General features: G+C 48.3%; 1 protein-coding gene across 2 annotated transcripts in view; it reads right to left on the reverse strand.

Annotated features, from left to right (window-relative positions):
• Window positions 1–24,337, reverse strand: part of LOC140386430 (cell surface hyaluronidase CEMIP2-like) — a 211,099-nt gene that overhangs the window by 184,370 nt on the left and 2,392 nt on the right. The window lies entirely within an intron of this gene.

A 24,337-nucleotide genomic window follows, 5' to 3' on the forward strand; every position in this document is an offset into this window, starting at 1 on the left:
CTCACCTGGAAGGCAGCCTGCTCACATCGCCCCCATTTGACTCGCTGCAGGATATGCTCGCTCACAAACGCCGCCAGTGAGCGAAGACTGGTGATGGCATGGCAGAGCTAAGGAACCTGGCTCCCATTGGGGGGAAGAGCACTGGAGCTCACAGTGGAGGAGCAGGAACCGGCCTGTGCTGAGAGCGAAGTTGGCCTGCAAGAGAAAAGTGAGGAACCTCTTTCATCCAGCTGCCCAAACTCAGGTGTGTTCTGTGTGCCCCACATCTTTGCCCTTGCCATGTATTAATACCATCGGAACATCACCCGATTAGCCTGGACCGTTCACCAGCAGGGACCCAGCACTAAGCCAGGACACCAGTTCAAAAATGTTGGAGGACACAGATGATGCGGCACGGCTACACCGGCACAGAGACAAACCTATCAGTGGGGTGGGGGTCCTTAGCAGGCAGGCATCTGGGACACTATCCTGTGGTGCTGATGCACATCAGGCCGAGGCACTTACATCCTAGGGATGGCACAGTCGGTGGTCTGCTGGATCCCAGGGCTCAGCTGTGCCCCAGACAGGTGCTGCGCTTGTGGCGTCGTTCGTCCCTCAGCTGCTAGAGACGCAAAGGGGGAGCTGGGGAAAAAGCAGGAAGGGTCTGTGACATTCCTGCAACTGCAAGGCCGAACGGAGGAGCCCCAAAGCCTTCTCCCCCGGAGATTGTGCCGGGAGATTCGGGCACCCAAGTCTTCAGAGTTCAGAATAAACTTCAAACTTTCTGCAATACCCAAGTGTCAAACATGCAGATGATTTGAAACATAGAAAATGGCAGACAGCTGAGGAGCCTCTGATCCACCACTCCCGCCCACAATGGGACTTCTGTAACTCGCTCACTCCAGACTCATGCAGCTGTGTAAAATGGACAGAATTAAAATCCAGCTGTCAGCACCTCCCAGCCGTTCATCCTTTCGACAGCATTTTGAGTCGAAGTCAATTTCATTCCCGAGCAAGTCAGACAAATAAAATGTGTAGCAGCCTTCACAAACCAGAGGAATTTAGCTCCTTGTAAAATCTTCCAACAACCATTTTCAGAAATGATTGAGTAACGTGCACTGCACAAACATCCCGTTATGGCCCTGTCGTGAGAGTTAGCGGCCATACAGTATTGTGCTCGCGGTGAATGGGCCCAGAAAACCGCGGCCAATATCTTTCAGAGTTTCGAGGTTAGTTTCGCAAAAACTGCTCGACGGGTTGAGGAGATCTCAAGGTTAACAAATCACTGGAGGCAGAAACTCTGAAGAAATCACAGATCCATCAACTACAGAAGGACATTCAGCCCATCATATCTATGCAGGTTCTTTGAAGAAGCGACCTGATAATTCCCACTTCGCCACTACCGTCTCCTGTAATTGTTTTTCCTTTGCCTGTATTTAAGGGCAGCACAGTGGTTGGCACTGCTGCCTCACAGGGCCAGGGACCCCGGGTCAATTCTGACCTTGGGTGACTGCCTGTGCGGAGTTTGCCCGTTCTCTCCGTGTGTGCTCCGGTTTCCTCCCACAGTCCAAAGCTGTGCAGGTTAGGTGGGGATAGGGCGGTGGCGTAGGCCTAAGAGGCCTTTCAGAGGGTCGATGCTGACTCGATGGGCCGAATGAACTCCTACTGCACTGTAAGGATTTTATGATTAAGCAATTCCCTTTTGGTAGTTACCATCAAAATCTTCTTTCATCACCTTTCAGACAGCGAATTCTAGATTATAACAGTTTTAGATACAAAAATAGCTCATCTCATTTCTCCTCTGGTGTTTTTGGCCAATATTCTTAAATAGGTGTTGCCTGGTTACCAACCCTCCCACTAGTGGAAGCTGTCTTTTCCTGACATTTTATCAATACCTGGGAATCACTGGGCACCCTGGGGTCCTAAGACACTGGGACAAATTAGAGTGCTGTGTATATTGAAAGAGGACTGTGCAGTGGCCCAAATAATATCTTAGCTATTAACTTGAATCTGCAGGTGGATAATTGCACAAAACATGTGCGGAAACTCTTGAGCCGCAACAGGGTGTTTCATCGCCGAAGCTGTACAGAGCCCTGGTGAGTAGAAAGGGAGGAGGATGCCAGCAGAGGGTGCAAATGGCATAATGAACTGAGGGATGGGGCAGTTGATGGGTAATGGTAAGAATTGACTGAGGAGAAATCAAAGGTTACACCATGAACTAAGAGAGAAGGGGTGAGAGGTGAAAGAACAAATAGGGGGAGATAACGGTGTAGTGGTAATGTCAGGCTAATGCTTTCAATGCAAACCTCAACCCCTCCCTTACCAGACCTTTTGGGCGCGATTCTCCACCCCCATGCAGAAGTGGCCGCGCCGTCGTGAACGCCGTCGAGGTTCACGACGGCGCGGAACGGCCCCGGTCCTGACCGATTCAGGCCCTGACAATGGGCCAGTATCGGGGCCACGTCATCTACCCGCGCCAGGCCTTGTCGCCCGCGTAAAAGCGGCGCTGCATAGATGACGCGGCCGGTGCCGCATAACGGACGTCATCCGCGCATGCGCGGGTTGGCCGGCGTGGTTGCCGTCCTGTCCAAATCTGCCCCGCAAGAAGATGGGGGACGGATCTTGCGGGGCCGCGGAAGGAAGGAGGTCCTCCTTCAGAGAGGACGGCCCGATGATCGGTGGGCACCGATCGCGGGCCACCCCACATTCAAGGTACCCCCCGGTGCAGGATCCCCCCCCCCCCCCAGCGTTCACGCACCGCCCACAACTGTAGCGACCAGGTGTGGACGGCGCCAGGGGGAACCCGCCGTTTTGGCCTGGCCGCTCAGCCCATCCGGGCCTCAGAATCGCGGGGGTGCCGGAGAATTGCCATTTTCGGTGTCTCTGGCGATTCTCCGGCCTCCGGCCCGCGAAACTCGACCGGCCTGTTCCCGCCGCTTGGGAGAATCGCGGGAGGGCGTCGGACCGGTGTCCCCGGAAATTTCGGCGGCCCAGGCGATTCTCCCAACCGGCGTGGGAGTGGAGAATCGCGTCCTTTGTTCTTAGAGTTGCTACTTTTTGTTGCAGCCTCTCACATTTCAAACACATTCTCCCTCCATTCAGTTCTGATGAAGAGTCAGAAGACTTGTCACATTAACTCCGTTTTCTCTCCTAATAGATGCTGTCAGACCTGCTGAGTTTTTTTCCGCAATCCTGTGTTCTCATAGTGGGGCCAAGGGTTCAAATCTCACCACGACAGCTGGCGGAGTTTATATTCAATGAATACATTTGGAATTATAACGCTAATCTTAGTGATGGTGTCCGTAAAATTACTGTGGTGAAAACCCACCTGGTTCACTAATGCCCTTTGAGGAAGAAAACCTGCCATCTTTACCTAGTCGGCCTACATGTGACTACAGACCCACAGCAATGTGGTTGGCTCTAAACTGCCCTCCGAAATGGCCTCGCAAGCCACTCAGTTCAAGGGCAATTGGGAATATTGGCCTTGCCAGTCACGCCCACATCCCACAAAAGAATAAAGGAAAAGCAGAGCGGATCAAAGGCGCAAGCCGAAACGGAGAGCGAGTGGCAATGTTAATCCGAACTGCGAAAAAAGAGAATGTTAGGTTTAGAGGAAGAAAAGCGAGTTAACTGAGAAAGATCCTCGAGGGTATGGGGATGGTTAGTTAGTGTGAAAGGTGAATATTAAATATGTAAATAGACAGCCTACATCATCGGCAATGTAAGATCACATGACAACAAAGCATGCTGAGGGTTGTGAAGCCTCGGCTAAACCTTTACCTGAATATAGTTCGAAGAAAGTTCAATAAAAGGTCAACTCAACTAGCAACCTTGCCTCCAAAAGTCTCCCTCGATCATAACCATGGACAATCTAAGCTAAGACTCAAAGCGATGAGAAAAGACTAAGAGGCAGGAAGCATGTCAAAATTAGGGGAGATGGTAAACTCCGAGATATAGAGGAAAGCTGGGATGGTACAAGGGGGAACCTGACCAAAGAATCAGCAAGTCCAGGAGGCGGAGATCTTGATAACATCTCACATTCAGCTGCATACTGAGCGATAACAGCTGGGGGGTCCATGAGAACAGTTCAAGCCAATCAAGCAATGGGGCTAAGGAGAAAGCATTGGGGGTAGGGGAGGCAATTGTGAGGGGGTAAGATTGACAATCAAGTGGTTGTCATTTAGGAGGGCTGGGGAAAGTATAAAGCACAGGAACAGCCACTTACCTTGCAGAGCTGGGAGCTCCAGCCTACATTGAGCTGCCGTGTTTCCAGACCCTGGGTAACTAGCCTGGCAGCAGTTTTAAATTAGGCGTTCAATTACACTGTGGGAGACTGATTTGAAAATTATAATTAAATAACCCACATTACAGGGGAAGCAGTGAAATACAGGTATTGTGGCTGGACTAGTAACACAGTGACCTGGGGAAATGCTCTGGGGACCCGGGTTTGAATTACACTATGGCAGATGGTAAAATTTGAATTGAATGAAGATCTTGAATTAAAAGTCTAATGATGACCATGAAATTATTGTTGATTATCATAAAAATCCATCTGCTTCACTGCTGCCCTTTAGGGATGATCTATCATCCTTACCTGGTCTGGCCTGACCAGGTCCACAGCAATGTGATTGACTCTTAATTGTCCTCTCGGGCAATTAGAGATTAAGGTGAAGTAGGCTGGTGACACCCACATCTCATGAAATATATATTTTTAAATTGCAGGGCAATGTCTGTGGGTTTGGGGATGTGGTTGAGGTGATGTTGTTGAATTGGGCAAATGTTTGGGAAAGCCAGTTAAAGAGATAAATACAAATATTTGTCTTTTATATATTAGTTTGCATTGTTATTACAAATATTTCAATTGGGTTTCAAACCACACCAGGACGTTTATAAATTCATTCATGGAATGTGGGCTTTGCTGGCTGGACCTGCATTTATTGCCAACCCTAATTGCCCTCGAGAAGGTGGTGATGAAATGCCTTCTTGAACCGCTGAAGTCCATGTGTTGTAGATACCCGCAGTGCTGTTAGGGAGGGAATTACAGGATTTTGACCCAGTGATAGGGAAGGAACGACGATATATTTCCCAAGTCAGGATGGCGAGTGACTTGGAGGGAAACCTCCAGGTGGTGGTGTTCCCATGTGTCTGCTGCCCTTGCCCTTCTCCTAAGGAGCCTTAGTGAGTTGCTGCAGTGCATCTTGTAGATGGTACACAAGGCTGCTACAGTGCGTCGGTGATGGAGGGGGTGAATGTTTGTGGAAGGGGTGCCAATCACGAGTTTCTTTGTCCTGGATGGTGTCTAGCTTCTTGAGTGTTATTTTTGAGCTGCATTCATCCAGGCAGGTGGAGAGTATTCCATCACTCTCCTGACTTGTGCCTTGTAGATGGCGGACAGGCAGTAGGGAGTCAGGAGGTGAGTTACTCACTGCAGGATTCCCAGCCTCTGACCTGCTCTTGTAGCCACAGTATTGATATGACTAGTCCAGTTCAGTTTCTGCTCAATAGTAACTCCTAGGATTTTGATAATGGGGGATTTAATGATAGTAATGCCATTGAATGTCAAGGGCCAATGATTCTCTCCTGGTGGATATGGTCAGTGCCTGGCACATGTGTGACATGCATGTTAATTGCTACTTGTCAGTTCAAGCCTGGATATTGTCCAGGTCTTGCTACATTTGCATATAGACTGCTACAGTGTCTGAGGAGTCACAAATGGTGGTGAACATCTGCAAACATCCCCACTTCTGACCTAATGTTGGAAGGTAGGTCATTGATGAAGCAGCTGAAGATGGTTGGGCCGAGGACACTACGCTGAGGATCTCCTGCAGTGATGTCCTGGAGTTGAGATGATTGACCTCCAACAACTATCGTCCTTTGTGCCAGATATGACTCCAACCAGCAGAGAGTTTCCCCCCTGATTCCCACTGACTCCAGTTGAGCTAGGGTTCCTTAATGCCATATTTGGTCACATGCTACCTTGGAGTCAAGGGCAGTCACTCTCCCCTCATCTCTGGAGTTCAGCTCTTTTATCCATGTTTGAACCAAGGCTGTAATGAGGTCAGGAGCTGAGTGACTCTGGCGGAACCCAAACTGAACATCCGTGAGCAGGTTCTTGGGAACATACAAACCTACGAAATAGGATCAGGAGTAGGCCATTCGGTCCTTGAGCCTGTTCCGCAATTCAACAAGCTCATTGCCGATGGAAAAAAGCCCAGTCTGTCTAACATTTCCTCATTGCTGAGTAAATGCCACTTGATAATGTTGTTGATGACTACTTCCATCATTGTGATGATGGAGAGTAGACTGATGGGGCGGTAATTGGCTGGGTTGGATTTGTCCTGTTTCTTGTGTACAGAACATACATGGGCAATTTTCCACATTGCCGGGTAGATGCCAGTGTTGTAGCTGTACTGGAACAGCTTGGCTAGGGGTGTGGTGTGTTCTGGAGCACAACCCGTCAGTGCTATTGTTGGAATATGGCCAGGGCCCATAGACTTTGCAGTATGCAGTGCCTTCAGCCATTTCTTGACATCATGTGGAGTGAATCAAATTGGCTGAAGTCTGGCACATGTGATCATAGAATCACTACAGTGCAGAGGAAGATCATTCGACCCTTCGAGTCTGCACAGACCCTCGGAAAGTGTACCCTATCTAGGCCCATGCACCCACCCTTTCCCCGTACCCCACCAAAGCCTTTTTGACACTAAGGGGCAATCCACCTAACCTGCACATCTTTGGACTGTGGGAGGAAACCAGAGCATCCGGAGGAAACCTATGCAGACCTGGGGAGAATTTGGAGACTGTGCAAACTCCCTACAGACAGTCATCCAAGAGCTTAATTGAACCCAGGTCCCTGGCACTGTGGCGCAGCAGTGCTAACCACTGTGCCACCATGCCGCCCATGGGGCGGGATTCTCTCAGCCTGGGGCCGGGCCGGAGAATCCCCACGACCGGCGCGAATCGCACCACGCCGCCCCGATGCCGGCACGCGATTCTCCTGTTCTATTTTTTCGACAAAGGTGAATGATCCTCACCCTTCCCCACATTATACTCCATCTGTCACCATGTGGTGAACTTAACTAACCAGCCACATTGTGACCCCCTCACAGTTTATATTCTCTGGGTCGTGGGTGGGGTCAAGGAGGGCCGTGGGATGGCTTCAATGGGAAATCCCATTGACAAGTGGCAGGAGTAGAGAATCCCAGCCACCAAATGGCGCGTCAAATTCTCTGGCCTCACTAGCAGCGTTAGTGGGACGGCCAGGCAACAGATAATCCCGGCCAAAGAGCGGGATTCTCTGGTCCCCCAGCAAGTGTTTCTCGGAATCACGCCGTTCGCTGGTTGAAAAGGCTGGAGGGACCGTAGGACCTGCACCTGTTTCGATGGATTTATGTGAACCTTCTGCAAAAGGAGATATGCGGCGGAACTTAACATTGATGAAGTGGTGGGGGGGGGGGGGGGGGGGGGTACTGCCCAGTATCTGCAAAACCAGTGGCAAACCTGGGTCACTTTTCTCCAGGTGGTGCGACTCTATTCCAGGCTATTCGAGCACCTACCTGGATAGCACTAGGCCTCCCTTCAAATTAAGCCCCGAGTAGGCTGGTAACCCTCCAATCAGAGGTCAGCAATTTCTCTTTGTCTACCTTATCTGAACCTGTCATAATCTTGTAAACCCCTTTCAAACCTCCCGCAACATCTTCCAATATCTATCCACGTGAACCAAAAGCAGTGGTCACTGCCGGTACTGCACTTGGGCCTCGCCCAGAGATTAGTGCTGGTCCCTGGAGGAGATAATTAAGGGCAGAATGGCAGTCGCTAGGATGGGGCAGGGGGTTGCCGCTGAGGGAGTTGGAAGGGGGTCAAAAGCGAGAGTAAAGGGATGGTTTTCTGTGGGCCCCCATCTCCTGATGCTGGGTCCCTCCATCAGACACAAAGTGCCTGAGAACAAGGGCACTCATTACCCCCTCCAGTCAGCAGAGTGGTCTTCCTGGATGGTGAATTCCTTACCTGCTGCTGATGTGGGATAAGACCCTAAAGAGACAAAATACTAATCACACTCTCCCACACTCTCTCTCACACAGTCACACACACTCAGATCTAAGGAGGGGCAGCACGATAACACAGTGGTTAGCACAGTGGCTTCACAGCGCCAGGGTCCCAAGTTCGATTTGGGTCACTGTCTGTGCGGAGTCTGTACGTTCTCCCCGTGTCTGAGTGGGTTTCCTCCGGGTGCTCTGGTTTCCTTCCACAAGTCCCAAATGACATGCTGTTAGGTGAATTGGACATTCTGAATTCTCCCTTTGTGTACCCGAACAGGTGCTGGAATGTGGTGACTAGGGGATTTTCACAGTAACTTCATTGCAGTGTTAATGTAAGCCTACTTGTGACAATAAAGATTATTATAAAGATTACTATACTCTCTCCCACACATTCTCTCACACACTCGCTCACACATACACATACTGTCTCTCACATGCACCCTCTCACACACATACTCACACACACTGTCTCACACATTCTCTCTCACATACTCACTCGCTCACACACACACTCTCACACACTCACTCTCACACACTCACTCTCACACACATTCTCTCTCAGAATGTAAAATCTCTCACACACTCTAATATACTCACTCTCTCTCACACTTACTCTCTCACACACTCATTCTCACACACACTCACTCTCACGCACACTCTCTCAGAGAATGTAAAATTATCTCTCAACACACTCTCTCACACACTGTCACACACGCTCACTTTCTCACACACATTCTCTCACATACACTCTCGCTTACATACTTACATACACACTCTCACACACGCAATCTCACACAGTTTACACACACTCACACATTCTCACACACCCACGAACACACACTCTCACACACACACTCTCTCTCACTCTACACTCTCTCACACACTCACTCTCTCACACACTCACTCTCTCACACACTCTCTCACAGAATGTAAAATGATCTCTCACACACTCGAACACACTCTCATTCTCACAAACTCATTCTCCCACACACACTCAGTCTCACGCACACTCACAGAATGTAAAATTATCTCTAGACACACTCTCTCACACACTGTCTCACACACAATCACTTTCTCACATTCACTCTCTCATACACACACTCTCGCTGACATACTGTCATACACACACTCACACATTCACTCTCATAGACACTCACACACACTCACATGCACTCTCTCTCTCACACACTCATACATTCTCTCTCGCCCCGTTCTCTTCCACACTCACTCTCTCAAACTCACTCTCACACACTCTTTCTCACTCTCACACACTCACACTCTCACACTCTCACACACTCACTATCTCACACTCACTCTCTCATACACTCATTCTCTCGCACACTCACACTCTCACACACTCACTCTCTCACACACACTCCCTCATACACTCACTCTTTCATACACACTCTCTCACACACTAACTCTCTCACACACTCACTCTCTCACACGCACTCTCACACACTCACTCTCTCACACACTCACTATCTCACACTCACTCTCTCATGCACTCACTATCTCACGCTCACTCTCTCATACACACACTCTCGCTGACATACTGCCATACACACACTCACACACTCACTCTCTTAGACACACACACTCTCACATGCACTCTCTCTCTCACACTCATACACTCTCTCTCGCCCCATTCTCTTCCACACTCACTCTCTCAAACTCACTCTCACACTCACTCTCACACACTCTCTCTCACTCTCACACACTCACTCTCACACACTCACTATCTCACACTCACTCTCTCATACACTCACTCTCTCACACACTCACTCTCTCACACACTCACTCTCTCACACACACTCTCATACACTCACTCTTTCATACACACTCTCTCACACACTCACTCTCTCACACACTCACCATCTCACACTCACTCTCACACACTCACTCTCACACTTTCTTATACACTCACTCTCACACTTTCTTATACACTCACTCTCTCACACACTCACTCTCTCACACACTCACTCCCTTACACACTAACTCTCACACACACTTTCTTATACACTCACACTCTCACACACTCTCTCTCATACACTCACACTCTCACACATTCTCACACCCTCTCACACACTCTCTCACACACTCACTCTCTCACACACTCACTCTGTCACACACTCACTCTCTTACGCACTCACTCTCAAACATACTTTCTTATACACTCACTCTCTCACACACTCTCTCATACACTCACTCGCTCACACACTCACTCTCTCACACACTCACTCTCTCACACACTCGCTCACACACTCACTCTCTCACACACTCACTCTCTCACACACTTATACACTCACTCTCTCACACACTCTCTCATACACTCACTCGCTCACACACTCACTCTCTCACACACACTCTCTTACACGCACTCTCACACACTCACTCTCTCACACACTCACTCCCTTACACACTAACTCTCACACACACTTTCTTATACACTCACACTCTCACACACACTCTCATACACTCACACTCTCACACATTCTCACACACTCACTATCTCACACTCACTCTCTCACACCCTCTCACACACTCACTCTCTCACACACTCACTCGCTCACACACTCACTCTCTTACGCACTCACTCTCTTACGCACTCACTCTCAAACATACTTTCTTATGCACTCACTCTCTCACACACTCGCTCACACACTCACTCGCTCACTCACTCTCTCACACACTCACTCTCTCACACGCACTCTCACACACTCACTCTCTCACACACTCACTCCCTTACACACTAACTCTCACACACACTTTCTTATACACTCTCACACTCACTCTCTCACGCCCTCTCACACACTCACTCTCTCACACATTCACTCTCTCACACACTCACTCTCTCACACACTCACTCGCTCACACACTCACTCTCTCACACACTCGCTCACACACTCACTCTCTCACACACTCACTCTCTCACACACTCACTCTCTCACACACTCACTCTCGTACGCACTCACTCTCAAACATACTTTCTTACACACTCACTCGCTCACACACTCACTCGCTCACACACTCACTCTCTCACACACTCACTCGCTCACACACTCACTCTCTCACACACTCACTCTCTCACACACTCACTCTCTCACACACTCACTCTCGTACGCAATCACTCTCAAACATACTTTCTTACACACTCACTCTCTCACACACTCTCTCACACACTCTCTCACACACTCTCTCACACACTCTCTCACACACTCTCTCACACACTCACTCGCTCACACACTCACTCTCTCACACACTCACTCTCTCACACACTCACTCTCTCACACACTCTCTCACACACTCTCTCACACACTCTCTCACACACTCTCACACACTCTCTCACACACTCACTCGCTCACACACTCACTCTCTCACACACTCACTCTCTCACACACTCACTCGCTCACACACTCACTCTCTCACACACTCTCTCATACACTCACTCGCTCACACACTCACTCTCTCACACACTCACTCTCTCACACACTCGCTCACACACTCACTCTCTCACACACTCACTCTCTCACACACTTTCTTATACACTCACTCTCTCACACACTCTCTCATACACTCACTCGCTCACACACTCACTCTCTCACACACACTCTCTTACACGCACTCTCACACACTCACTCTCTCACACACTCACTCCCTTACACACTAACTCTCACACACACTTTCTTATACACTCACACTCTCACACACTCTCTCATACACTCACACTCTCACACATTCTCACACACTCACTATCTCACACTCACTCTCTCACACCCTCTCACACACTCACTCTCTCACACACTCACTCGCTCACACACTCACTCTCTTACGCACTCACTCTCTTACGCACTCACTCTCAAACATACTTTCTTATACACTCACTCTCTCACACACTCGCTCACACACTCACTCGCTCACTCACTCTCTCACACACTCACTCTCTCACACGCACTCTCACACACTCACTCTCTCACACACTCACTCCCTTACACACTAACTCTCACACACACTTTCTTATACACTCTCACACTCACTCTCTCACGCCCTCTCACACACTCACTCTCTCACACATTCACTCTCTCACACACTCACACACTCACTCTCTCACACACTCACTCGCTCACACACTCACTCTCTCACACACTCGCTCACACACTCACTCTCTCACACACTCACTCTCTCACACACACTCTCTCACACACTCACTCTCGTACGCACTCACTCTCAAACATACTTTCTTACACACTCACTCGCTCACACACTCACTCGCTCACACACTCACTCTCTCACACACTCACTCGCTCACACACTCACTCTCTCACACACTCACTCTCTCACACACTCACTCTCTCACACACTCACTCTCGTACGCAATCACTCTCAAACATACTTTCTTACACACTCACTCTCTCACACACTCTCTCACACACTCTCTCACACACTCTCTCACACACTCTCTCACACACTCTCTCACACACTCACTCGCTCACACACTCACTCTCTCACACACTCACTCTCTCACACACTCTCTCACACACTCTCTCACACACTCTCTCACACACTCTCTCACACACTCTCTCACACACTCACTCGCTCACACACTCACTCTCTCACACACTCACTCTCTCACACACTCACTCGCTCACACACTCACTCTCTCACACACTCTCTCATACACTCACTCGCTCACACACTCACTCTCTCACACACTCTCTCACACACTCTCTCACACACTCACTCGCTCACACACTCACTCTCTCACACACTCACTCTCTCACACACTCACTCGCTCACACACTCACTCTCTCACACACTCTCTCATACACTCACTCGCTCACACACTCACTCTCTCACACACTCTCTCACACACTCTCTCACACACTCTCTCACACATTCACTCGCTCACACACTCACTCTCTCACACACTCACTCTCTCACACACTCACTCTCTCACACACTCACTCTCTCACACACTCTCTCACACACTCTCTCACACACTCTCTCACACACTCTCTCACACACTCTCTCACACACTCACTCGCTCACACACTCACTCGCTCACACACTCACTCTCTCACACACTCACTCTCTCACACACTCACTCTCTCACACACTCACTCTCTCACACACTCACTCTCTCACACACTCACACTCGCACACACTCACTCTCTCACACACTCACTCTCTCACACACTCACTCTCTCACACACTCACTCTCTCACACACTCACTCTCTCACACACTTACTCTCTCACACACTCACTCGCTCACACACTCACACTCGCACACACACGGGGTAGGATTCTCCGTCGACTGATGCCGGTAATGGAAAATGCAGTTGGGCGGAGAATTTCACACCAAATCGTAATTCTTTGGTGCCTCGACAGCGGCGTCAATGCATTCCACTCTGCATGTACAGTGTTGGCATACCATTAGTGTGCCTGACGCAGTATTCTCCCGGGCCTCCATGGTTCTCCACCTCCACTGGGGGGAATTCCCGGTGGCGAGGTTCTTTTGTGATTTAGAAAATCGGGAAACAGGTGTGGTGGCTGCTGAGGGAGAGAGCGGGGGGTGCGGAAGGTATCCAACCTCACCATAGTTTGCTGACAGTTGTGCCGCTGGTCGGGGGGCTTCTGCCAGGGCCGGGAGGAGTAGCGGAACTGGCCAGGAGGTGGGCTGTGGGGTCGGGGTGGACGGGCAAGGAACACGATTGCAGCAGCCGGAAAGGCAGCCGTGCAGCTGCACATGCCGCTCACTGCCCGCGGTGAACTTAGAGCCATGGGTCGTATGGGTGCCCCCCCAGGCCACGCCCCCTGGGTGCCCTCTGGCCCCAGCTGACCCATCAGCGGTATGGGTGCGCTCCAGCGCAACCAGTGCCATCTTGTTGGCTGGGATGGTGTGTGTGGTGAGTGAAGTGTGTATATGCGGCTGCAGCTTGTCAGCCTCCTGAGTGTCAATCGTGAATCCGGCGAATCCTGCATTGTTTCTCATTGGAATCGGTTGGCGTTGTGGTGAACCACTGTAATAGGAGATGTAAGGTAGGACCTGCACTACAGGTTCGCCGGTAGCTCCTGCCGGCTGGCTCCGCCCACGGAGAACTGTATAAATATGCATGACTTCCAGTGCCCTGCCATTTCGCCAGCTGCAGCAGGAGGCCTCGCATCTGACTGCAATAAAGCCACAGTTGTCCCCAACTTTAGTCTTTGTGCAATTGATCGTGCATCAATTTATTACAGTCAGATTTTCCACAGAATGCATATCCGAATTAAGCCCGATCGCCTGCAGCTGGATCCGCACTCGCCCGACGCCAGAAAGGACTTTACTCACTGGCTAGCCTGTTTTGAGGCCTACATCAAGGCTGCAGACCCTGAGCCAACGGAGGCTCAGAAGATAAACGTCCTGTACTCCAGACTGAGCTCCAGCGTGTTCCCGTTGATCCAAGACGCCACGAATTACACAAAAGCAATGGAACTCCTTAAGGAACACTACGCGCAGAAGGCGAACCCTCTTCGCCAGGCATGTACTCGCCACCCGCTCGCAACTACCTGGTGAGTCCAATCGAAGACTTCTGGCGGGCCCTAATTCCACTTGTCCGGGACTGTGACTGTCAGGCCGTTACGTCCGCCGAACACACGATCCTCCTCATGCGCGATGCCTTCGTGACGGGGAATGCGTCGGACCGCATCCGAGAACGATTACAGGAAGTGGCCACGCTCGAACTGGCGTAGACGAAAACCTTGGCCCTCTCCATGACGGTCGCATCCCGTAACGTACAATCGTACCCCTCCCGCTGTGCTGCCCACCCTTCCTCTCCTTCCTACCCCTCCTTGACCCCACCGACGACCTTCTCACCTAATCCACCTCTGTGAAGGGCCAACAGTCCAACTTGTCCTCACACTTTGCAATCCATCCTTTATGCTGCCTCAAATCCATTGTCAGCGATCGCCGGGCTGTTGCTGAACACAATGGGATGTTGCATAGAGCTTCAACTGCTACATGTGTACAGCCGATAGTGCACCACACACTAAAATATACTTTGAAAAGCCTTGTGACAACAGTGGTTAGCAATGCTGCCTCATAGCACCAGGGACCCAGGTTCAATTCCAGCCTTGGGTGACTGACTGTGTGGAGTTTGCACGCTCTCCCCGTGTATGTACCGGTTTCCTCCGGGTGTCCCGGTTTTCTTCCACAGTCCAAAGATGTGCTAGTGAGGTAGATTGGCCATGCTAAATTGCCCCTTAGTATCCAAACGTTAGGTGGGATTACGGGGATAGGGCAGGGAAGTGGGCCTAGGTAGGGTGCACTTTCAGAGGGTCAGTGCAAACTTGATGGGCCGAATGGCCTCCTTCTGCACTGTAGGGATTCTATGATTCTATTCTATGAACAATTACATTTATATAGCACCTTTGACAGAATAAAATGTCCCATGGCATTCAACAGCAGTGTTATCAAATAAAATTTGACAACAATACAAGGGAAATATTAGGAAAGCTTAGACAAAAAGGCTGGATAGACTGAGAGAAACCTTGGGTGGGATTTTCTGACCCCCCACTCCCCGCCCCCCATGTTCCATAACATGTTTTCCAGTGGTGGGTGCAGCTCGACATTGGCCGCCTCTGGGATCTTCCGGTCCAGCCGATGTCTAACAGAGCTTTGTGTGGCTCGCCCGTCCCACCACTGGCAAACCCTGGGTGGGGCCAGAAGACCCCGCCGGTGAGTAGGGCTGGCAGATCCCACCCTATGGTTTTCTCAGTGGGACACACCACTCTTCCTTCGCACAGTCTAGTGCACAGGGTGGATGTTTCAGTAGCAGAGGCACAAACTTGAACATTACACTATGCACAGAATATGTGACCCAGCTGTGGTCAGGCAGTACACCCTTTGGCCAGTGCTCCGATCACAGCAACAAAACAAACTGTGCCTGTACAAGCTGGGACTGCATGTCTTCACCAACATCTGCCCCATACACCACGCTGACACCTATTCATCCGTACAGCTTGCAGGGATCAAGGTTTTCAATTGTTATCGGGGAGTTAAAGGTTAATGGTTACTCAGTTTACGTCTAGCTGCTGTCAAAGTGAAACTGGTCTGACAGGGCCAGCTGTATTGTATGGAAGCTGAAAAAAAAAGAGCAGTCTCATTTATAAAACAACACCATGCCAACAGCTTCAAGTCATGAGTCAGAGAGTCATTATGGTGCAGAAGGAGGCCACTTGTCTCTGCAGAACAATCCAGTCAGTCCCATCTCTCTGCCCTAAGCACATAACTCTGCAAGTCTATTCCCCTCTATTGCCCATCCAACTTCCTTCTGAAATCATTAATTGTCGGTTTCTATCACCCTCCTAATACTGAATTCCTTCTTTCTCTTTACTTCTTACACAAAATATTTAATCTTTGTTCCATGTCCTTGTCCTATCAGCCAATGGGAACAGTTCTTTGTCGACCTTATCCAAACCTGTCGTAATCTTGTCTACCTCGATCAGATCTCCCCTCAACCTCCTTCGCTCCAAGGAGGACAACCCCAGCTTCTCCAAAATCCCCCCATCCCTGGAACCACTCTGGTAAACTTCCTCTGCACCCTCTCAAGAATTCTCATATTCTTCCTAAAGAATTGGATGCACTTTAGTTGTGACCTAAGCAGAGCTTTAGGAAGGTTCAGTTTAACTTCCTTGCTTTTTGTATTTAATATCTCTATTTATGAAGGCCAAGATCCCACCAGCTTCACTAGCTAGTCTCTCAATATGTCCTGCCATCTTCTAGTATCTCTCCACATGAACCTGCAGGTCCCTCTATCGCTGCACAGTCTTTAGAATTGTGCCATTCAGCCGAGATTGCCTCATTCTATTCCTTCCCACAAAATGTATCAACATATACTTCTCCGTATTAAGTTCCACCTGCCCCTTGTCTATCAGTTCCACTAGCCCATCCACGTCCTGTTGCAGACAACTGGTATCATTCTGTGAGGAGTTTGCACGTTCTCCCCATGTTTGTGTGGGTTTCCTCTGAGTGCTCCGGTTTCCTCCCACAGACCAAAGATGTGCGAGTTAGGTGGATTGGCCGTGCTAAATTTTCCTTTAGTGTCCAGGGATGTGCATGTTAGGTTATGGGGTTGTGGGGCGAGGTGGATGAGGGGGTGGACATGGGTAGAGCGCATTTTCGAAGGGTCGGTGCAAACTCTGGGTCGAATGGCCTCCTTCTGCACTGTAGGGATTCTATGATTCTCCCGGTTTGTCATACCTTCAAGTTTGATGGTATCAGCAATATTTGAAATTTTACTCTGTATCCTCGTGAGATTTATAGAGGTGGACAAGATTATGACAGGTTTATATAAGGCAGTCATAGAAAAACTGTTCCCATTGGCAGACTAGAAACAAAGAGTCAGAACTAACGGGTCTTTTTCAAATTGGCAGGTAGTGACCAGTGGGGTACCGCAGGTGCTAGAACCTCAGCTATTCACAATATATATTAATGATTTAGATGAGGGAACAAAATGTAATATCGCCAAATTTGCAGATGACACCAAGTTGGGTGGGAGGGTGAGCTGTGAGGAGGATGCAGAGACCCTTCAGTGTGATTTGGACAAGTTGAGTGAGTGGGCAAATGAATGGCAGATGAAGTATAATTTGGAGAAATGCGAGGTTATCCACTTTGTTAGCAAAAATGAGAAGGCAGACTATTATCTGAATGGCCATAAATTAGGAGAGGGGAATGTGTAATGAGACCTGGGTGTCACTGAAGGTAAGCATGCAGGTACAGCAGGGGGTAAAGAAGGCAAATGGTATGCTGGCCTTCATTGCAAGAAGATTCAAGTACAGGAGCAGGGAATTATACAGGAGCTGCAATTATACAGGGCCTTGGTGAGGCCATACCTGGAATATTGTGAGCAGTTTTGGTCTCCTTATCTGAGGAAGGATGTTCTTGCTCTAGAGGCAGTGAAGTGAAGTTTTACCAGACTGATTCCTGTCCTGGTGAGCTATGACTGAAATAATGGGAAAGATTGAATCAGTTAGGATTGTAGTCACTGGAGTTCAGAAGAATGAGGGGCTATCTCATAGAAACCTATAAAATTCTAACAGGATTGGACATGGTAGATGCAGGAAGGAATTCCCGATAGTGGGTGTGTCCCGAACCAGGGGGCACAGTCTGAGGCTACAGGGTGGACCATTTAGGACAGAGATGAGGAGAAATTTCTTCACCCAGAGATTGGTGAGCATGTGGAATTTGTTACCACGGGCAGTAGTTGAGACCAAAACATTGTATGTTTTCAAGAAGTAGTTAGATAGAGCACTTAGGGTGAAGGGGATCAACGGATATGGGGGGAAAGCAGGATTAGGCTATTGCGTTGGATGATCAGCCATGATCATAATGAATGGTGGAGAAGGCTTGAAGGGCCGAATGGCCTCCTCCAGCTCCTATTTTCTATGTATCCAAGTCATTTACAAAAAAAAACAGTGGCCATACCACTGAACCTCAGGGAACACCACTATGTACCATTCACCCAGTCTGAAAGATACTCGCTGTTTGCTGTCCCTATTTCGTTGAATATTTTATCCAAGTTGACACTGGCCATCCTATTTAATGAGCCTCAATTTTGTTAACCATCCTTTTATGCGATACTTTACAAAACACTTATCCATGTTAACCATAATCCCTTCATTAACCTTTTCTGTTCATCAAAAAACTCAATCTGATTAGTTAAGTACGATCTGCCGATTACAAATTAGTGCTGGCTCTTCTTAATAACTCAAATTCTCCTTAATTAACTCAAACTCTCCTTAATTAACTCAAACTCTCCTTAATTAACTCAAACTCTCCTTAATTAACACAAACCTCACCAAGTGCCAGTTGATTTTTTTCCCCTGATTATTATTTCTAAAACCTTACCCACCATTGGTGTTGAAATAATCAGTCCACACATCCCACAAATGTCTCCTTAGACCCTTTCTTGAACAAGGGTGTCATATATGCCACTTTCCAATTGCTCAACACATCACCATTTCTCGGGAAGATTATGGAAAGCTATCTCCAGTCCCCCTTCCTTTAGCAATGTGTGGTACAAGCCATCTGGATCAGCCGATGTATCTACTCCAAGCCTAGTCAGACATTCCTCTCAATTTTCATCCCATCTGTTATCAATACCATCTCCCCTTCTACCGATATTGTTAGAGCATCATTGGTAAACATCAACATAAAGTGATCATTAAGTATTCTAGTCTTGCAGTGCGCCTCTGACCACATAACACCTTCTTTATCCCTAATGGGCCCCACTCTGCCACTTAATACCTGCTCACCACTCTCCAGGGTCGCTTGCCTTTGACCTCATTGTAGTGTTCTCTCCAAAATGAACAAAATAGCTGGGTTCAGGAGGTGAGGTGAGAGTGACCGTCTTTAGTGACTACAGACGAGTCTGAGGCGAGTGGAAAGCAATAATATGTACAATACTCTTCAGATTCCAGCCGGGTCTGAGGTGTCAGTTCCAGGTCTGGCTGACTTTTATATCAAAGTCCAGTACCCTGTCTATGGGGTCCTCGGCCCTCAGTGGGGGAGTTCGTACTCAACAAGACTCACAGGGAGACTAATTGCTCTAACCCCTTAGATCTCGATCGGGTTATAACATTGCCCTTGTTATCAAGGCAGCTTTTTACCGAATGTGGCATCAAGGAGCCCTTGATGCCACATTCTTTTTGCCGGCGCGATGCCCGTCTGATTTGCGTCGGCTTTGGCGCCAGTCGGCGGGCCTCCCGCCGTTGGGGGAGAATTTCGCCCCAGAAGTGAGAATGTTCACTGATGACACAATGTTCAGTACCATTGGCAGTTCCTCAGGTACTGAAGCAGCCCATGTCGTTTTGCAATGTTCAGGCACGGTCCCATAAATGGCAAGTACCATTTGCCCCACTCAAATGCAAGGTAATGACCATCTCCAATAAGAGAGCGGCACAATGACACAATGGTTAGCACTGCTGGCTCACAGAGCCAGGGACCTGGGTTCAATGCCGGCCTTGTGTGACTGTGTGGAGTTTGCACTTTCTCCCCGTGTCTGCATGATTTCCTCCAGGTGCTCCAGTTTCCTCCCACAGCCCAAAGATGTGCAAGTTAGATGGATTAACCACGCTAAATTGCCCCTTAGTGTCCAAAGATGTGCAGGTTATATGGCGTTGCAGGAGTGGGGCAGAGGTGGGGACCTAGTTGGGGTTCTCTTTCAGAGGGTCAGTGTAGACTGGTTGGGCTGAATGGTCTCCCTGTAGGGATTCTATGGTTCTAACCATCACCCCTTGACATTCAATGGCAATGCCATTGGTGAATCCCTACTGTCAAAATCCTGGAGGTTACTATAACCAGAAACAGAACTGTACTAGCCATATAAATACTGCAGCTACAAGAGCAGGTCAGAGGCTGGGAATTCAGCTGTGAGCAACGTGCCCCCTGACTCTCCAAAGCCTGTCCACCATCTACAAAGCACAAGTCAATGGTGTGATGGAATTCTCTCCACTTGCCAGGATGAGTGTAGCTCCAACAGCACTCAAGAAGCTCAACATTCAGGATATTGCAGTCACCTGATTAGCATTGTAGTCACCATCTTAAACATTCCCTCTCTCCAACACCGTGCACAGCGGCAGCCTTGTGTACCATCTACAAGATGTACTGCAGAAACTCACCAAGGTTTCTTTGACAGCGTCTTCCAAACCCACAACCTCTGCCATACCCTCTGCCACCTGGAAGGACAGGGACAGTGGACACATAGGAACACCACCACCTGGAGGTTCCCCTCTAAGCCACAAAGCATCCTAATGTGGAAATATATTGTCTTTCCTTCATTGTTACTGGGTCAAAAATCAGGAACTCCCTTCCTAACAGCAATGTGAACGCACCTACACTATATGAACTTAATCTCTCCAAGAAAATAGCTCCACGCCTTCTCAAACTCAATTAGGGGTGGGTAACAAATGCTGGTCTTGCCAGTGACACTTACATCTCATGAAATAATTTTTTAAAATGACATGCCAAGGGTGTCCTGCGTGGATGTTGGGGGAGTGCAGAGGGCATGGGGGGGGGGGGGGTCGGGGGTCACATCGGGGGCTCGAGATTAGGGCACCATTTAAAAATGGAGACCCGATCTCTTGCGACATTGAGGGGTTCTGGCAAGCAGTGCTCCTCAGTGCAGAAAACGGGGCAATGTGCGGCCTCAGCTGTGCATTCCCCACTGAGGTCCCCTATCTCCCAATCTAACCTGAGTTCCGTTCAATAGCGTTGTGTTTCTCAGTGCTGAGAGAGCCGGCAAACACGTGGCTAAAGGCTCTCGCTATGGGACTTTGTTCCCATTTAGTTAAGTCGCGCCCTTTAACTGCCAATCAGATTTGATGTTCCCTCTTTCCCAGTTTCATTTTCCTCTTCAATTCCCATCTCAGTTTATTATATTTGGCCTGGCTCTTGAAAGATTCACCTGACGTGCATCATATACATTCTTTTTTAATTCATCATTTTAAAAAGAGTCCTGGTATTGGTTCCCCTGCCTTTCCATCTTGTTGGAATGTACATAACCTGTACTTGAAACACCTCTTTATCTAATGGACAGTGCACATGGTTTCCTTGGAGACCATGGAGCTGAAGATTCCTCCTGCAGCCTCTAAATGATCACTAAACGAAGGAAGCATAAAACCCGAGGCCCTGAAACTTCCTCTGCCGCTCAATGTCTGTTTTTCATTCTAATTCCATTTACTGGCCTTGCCTCCATATTGTCCAACAACACGTTCACAGCTCAGAGTTAAATTCATTCATTGAGTTAGCCTCTACTGCCTTTTGTGAGGGGGTTCCAGACTTCCATCACCCTTTATGTGAAGAAGTTGATCCTGACTTATTTCCCCAATGTCCTGCCTCTGATCCTAAAGTAATGTTCCCCTGTCCCAGACTCTCCCAGAAATTGTAAAAACCTCAATCAAATCACCCATTACCCTTTTCGATTCTGTGGAATGTAAGCCTAATTTATGTAATGTCACCTCATATTTTAACCCTTGGAGCCCTTGCAGGTTTCTGTTGAGTTTATGTTGCAATTTGTCCAACACTAATATATCCTTTCCAAGCTGTAGTGTCAGGACTTTACACAGTATCTCAGATGTGGTTTAATCAGGACTTTGAATAGTTGCAGCAAAGATTTCTCACCATTATATTCTAGCCTTCTAGTTATAAAGGCTAACATTTCATTTGCCTTTTTGATTATATTTTGTTCCTATCTTTAATAAGCTGTGCACATGGAAAATCTCTGTGGACCTAAACTATCCCTGTCTGTTCACCATTTGAAAAAATATTCAGGTCATCATTCTTTGGAAAAAAATGGATGACCTCAAACATTGAGGTCAACCTGCCTCAGTTTTGCCGACTCACATAATCTAGCCATGTCTCTTTGTAATTTTATGCTCCCGTCTCATTTCTTACTGCGCCACCAATCATTTGTCATCAGCAAACCTGGATGCATGGGGGTCTCTATTGTGTTATTTAAGTTATTAATAAACACAGTGAACAGCTGAGGTCCTGGACGAGATTTGTTTGCATCATTGCTAGTCATTTACTTCCAAGACAAGTACACACACATTAACAGAGTCATCAGAGACCTGAACATTTAACTTTGTTTCTCTCCATAGAAGCTGCTCAAGTGTTTCCAGCATTTTCTATTTTTGGTACATACCCATTGACCCTACTCTCTGTCTTCTACCGATTAACCCATCTCCCAGCCAGGTCAATAGCTTGCTTTCAATTCCATTGGTTTTAATTTTGATTCACAGTCCACAATTACATGGAACCGGGCAGCACGGTAGCACGGTGGTTAGCACAGTTGTTTCACAGCTCCAGAGGCCCAGGTTCAATTCCCGGCTTGGGTCACTGTCTGTGCGGAGTCTGCACGTTCGCCCCGTGTCTGCGTGGGTTTTCTCTGGGTGCTCCGGTTTCCTCCCACAGTCCAAAGATGTATAGGTTAGGTGGATTGGCCATGCTAAATTGCCCTTAGTTTCCACAAAGGTTGGGTGGGGTTGCTGGGTTATGGGGATAGGGTGGAGGCATGGGTTTAAGTAGGGTGCTCTTTCCAAGGGCTGGTGCAGACTTGATGGGCCGAATAGCCTCCTTCCTTCTGCACTGTAAATTCTATGATTCAATGAATGTCTTGTTCAAATCCATATAAGTAGCTTCCGCAGACATTCCGTTCTCTCTCCTCTGTTAAATTGCTTCCTCAAATAATCAAATTAGGTACAATTGACATGACCTAAACTTTAAAAACCCTGACTGCCTCTCTCTAAACAGCTTAAATTTCCCTAATGCAGTCACCCACTCCTGCATTGTCGATCCTAATAACTTGACCACAACCTGTTGAACTAACAGGTCTATAATTTCCTGCTTTCTCTCCATCATATTTCTTAAAAATGGGACGGCACGGTTACACAGTGGTTAGCACTGCCGCCACACAGCATCAGGGACCTGGGCTCAATTCCGGCCTCGGGTGACTGGCTGTGAGAAGTTTGCACCTTTTCCCCATGTCTGCGTGGGTTTTCTCCGGGTTCTCCAGTTTCCTCCCACAGTCCAAAGATGTGCAAGTTAGGTGGAATGGCCATGCTAAATTGCCCCTTAGAGTGCAAAGATTAGGTGGGATTACTGGGATAGGGCGGGGGAGTGGGCCTGGTGGGTTGCTCTTTTGGAGGGTCAGTGCAGACTCAATGGGTTGAATAGCCTCCTTCAGCACTGTAGGAATTCTATGATTTTTAATTTTCCAAATTAAAGAAAGAATTCCTTAGAGAGCTTAGGAAGATAATGTTTAAAGCATCTGCAATTTCCCTACTTACTTCCTTTAAAACCTTGGGGTGAAAACCTTTGGGTCCTGGAAATCCTGCAGTATGTAGTGCCATTATTTTTTTCTGGTAGATTTATTCCTTACTTTAACTTTTGTGAGTTCCAGTCCTTGCTTCTTTATTAGCTCCCGGGGATGGCAGGTATATTATCCTCTTTCCTTGCTGTGAAGTTTGACTTAAATCTGCATTTCCTTATTTTCTTGTGCAATACTACCCACATCTGTTTTTAAAGAGTCATTTGGACTTGAAACGTTACCCCTGCTTCTCTCTCCACAAATGCAGCCAGACCTGCTGAGATCTTCTGTTTTTATTTCAGACCTACATCATCCGCGGTATTTTGCCTTCATCTGTTTTTAAAGAGACCACATCAGCCTTGACAACCATCGTCTTCCTTTGTTGTTCTTTATACCTCTCCCAGTCCCTTGGATCTACACTATTCTTCACACTTTTGTATGCTCTATCCTTTCATTTGGTTATCTCGCATCTC

The sequence above is a fragment of the Scyliorhinus torazame genome, chromosome 12, assembly GCF_047496885.1.
Source record: "Scyliorhinus torazame isolate Kashiwa2021f chromosome 12, sScyTor2.1, whole genome shotgun sequence".
NCBI classification, from domain to species: Eukaryota; Metazoa; Chordata; class Chondrichthyes; order Carcharhiniformes; family Scyliorhinidae; genus Scyliorhinus; species Scyliorhinus torazame.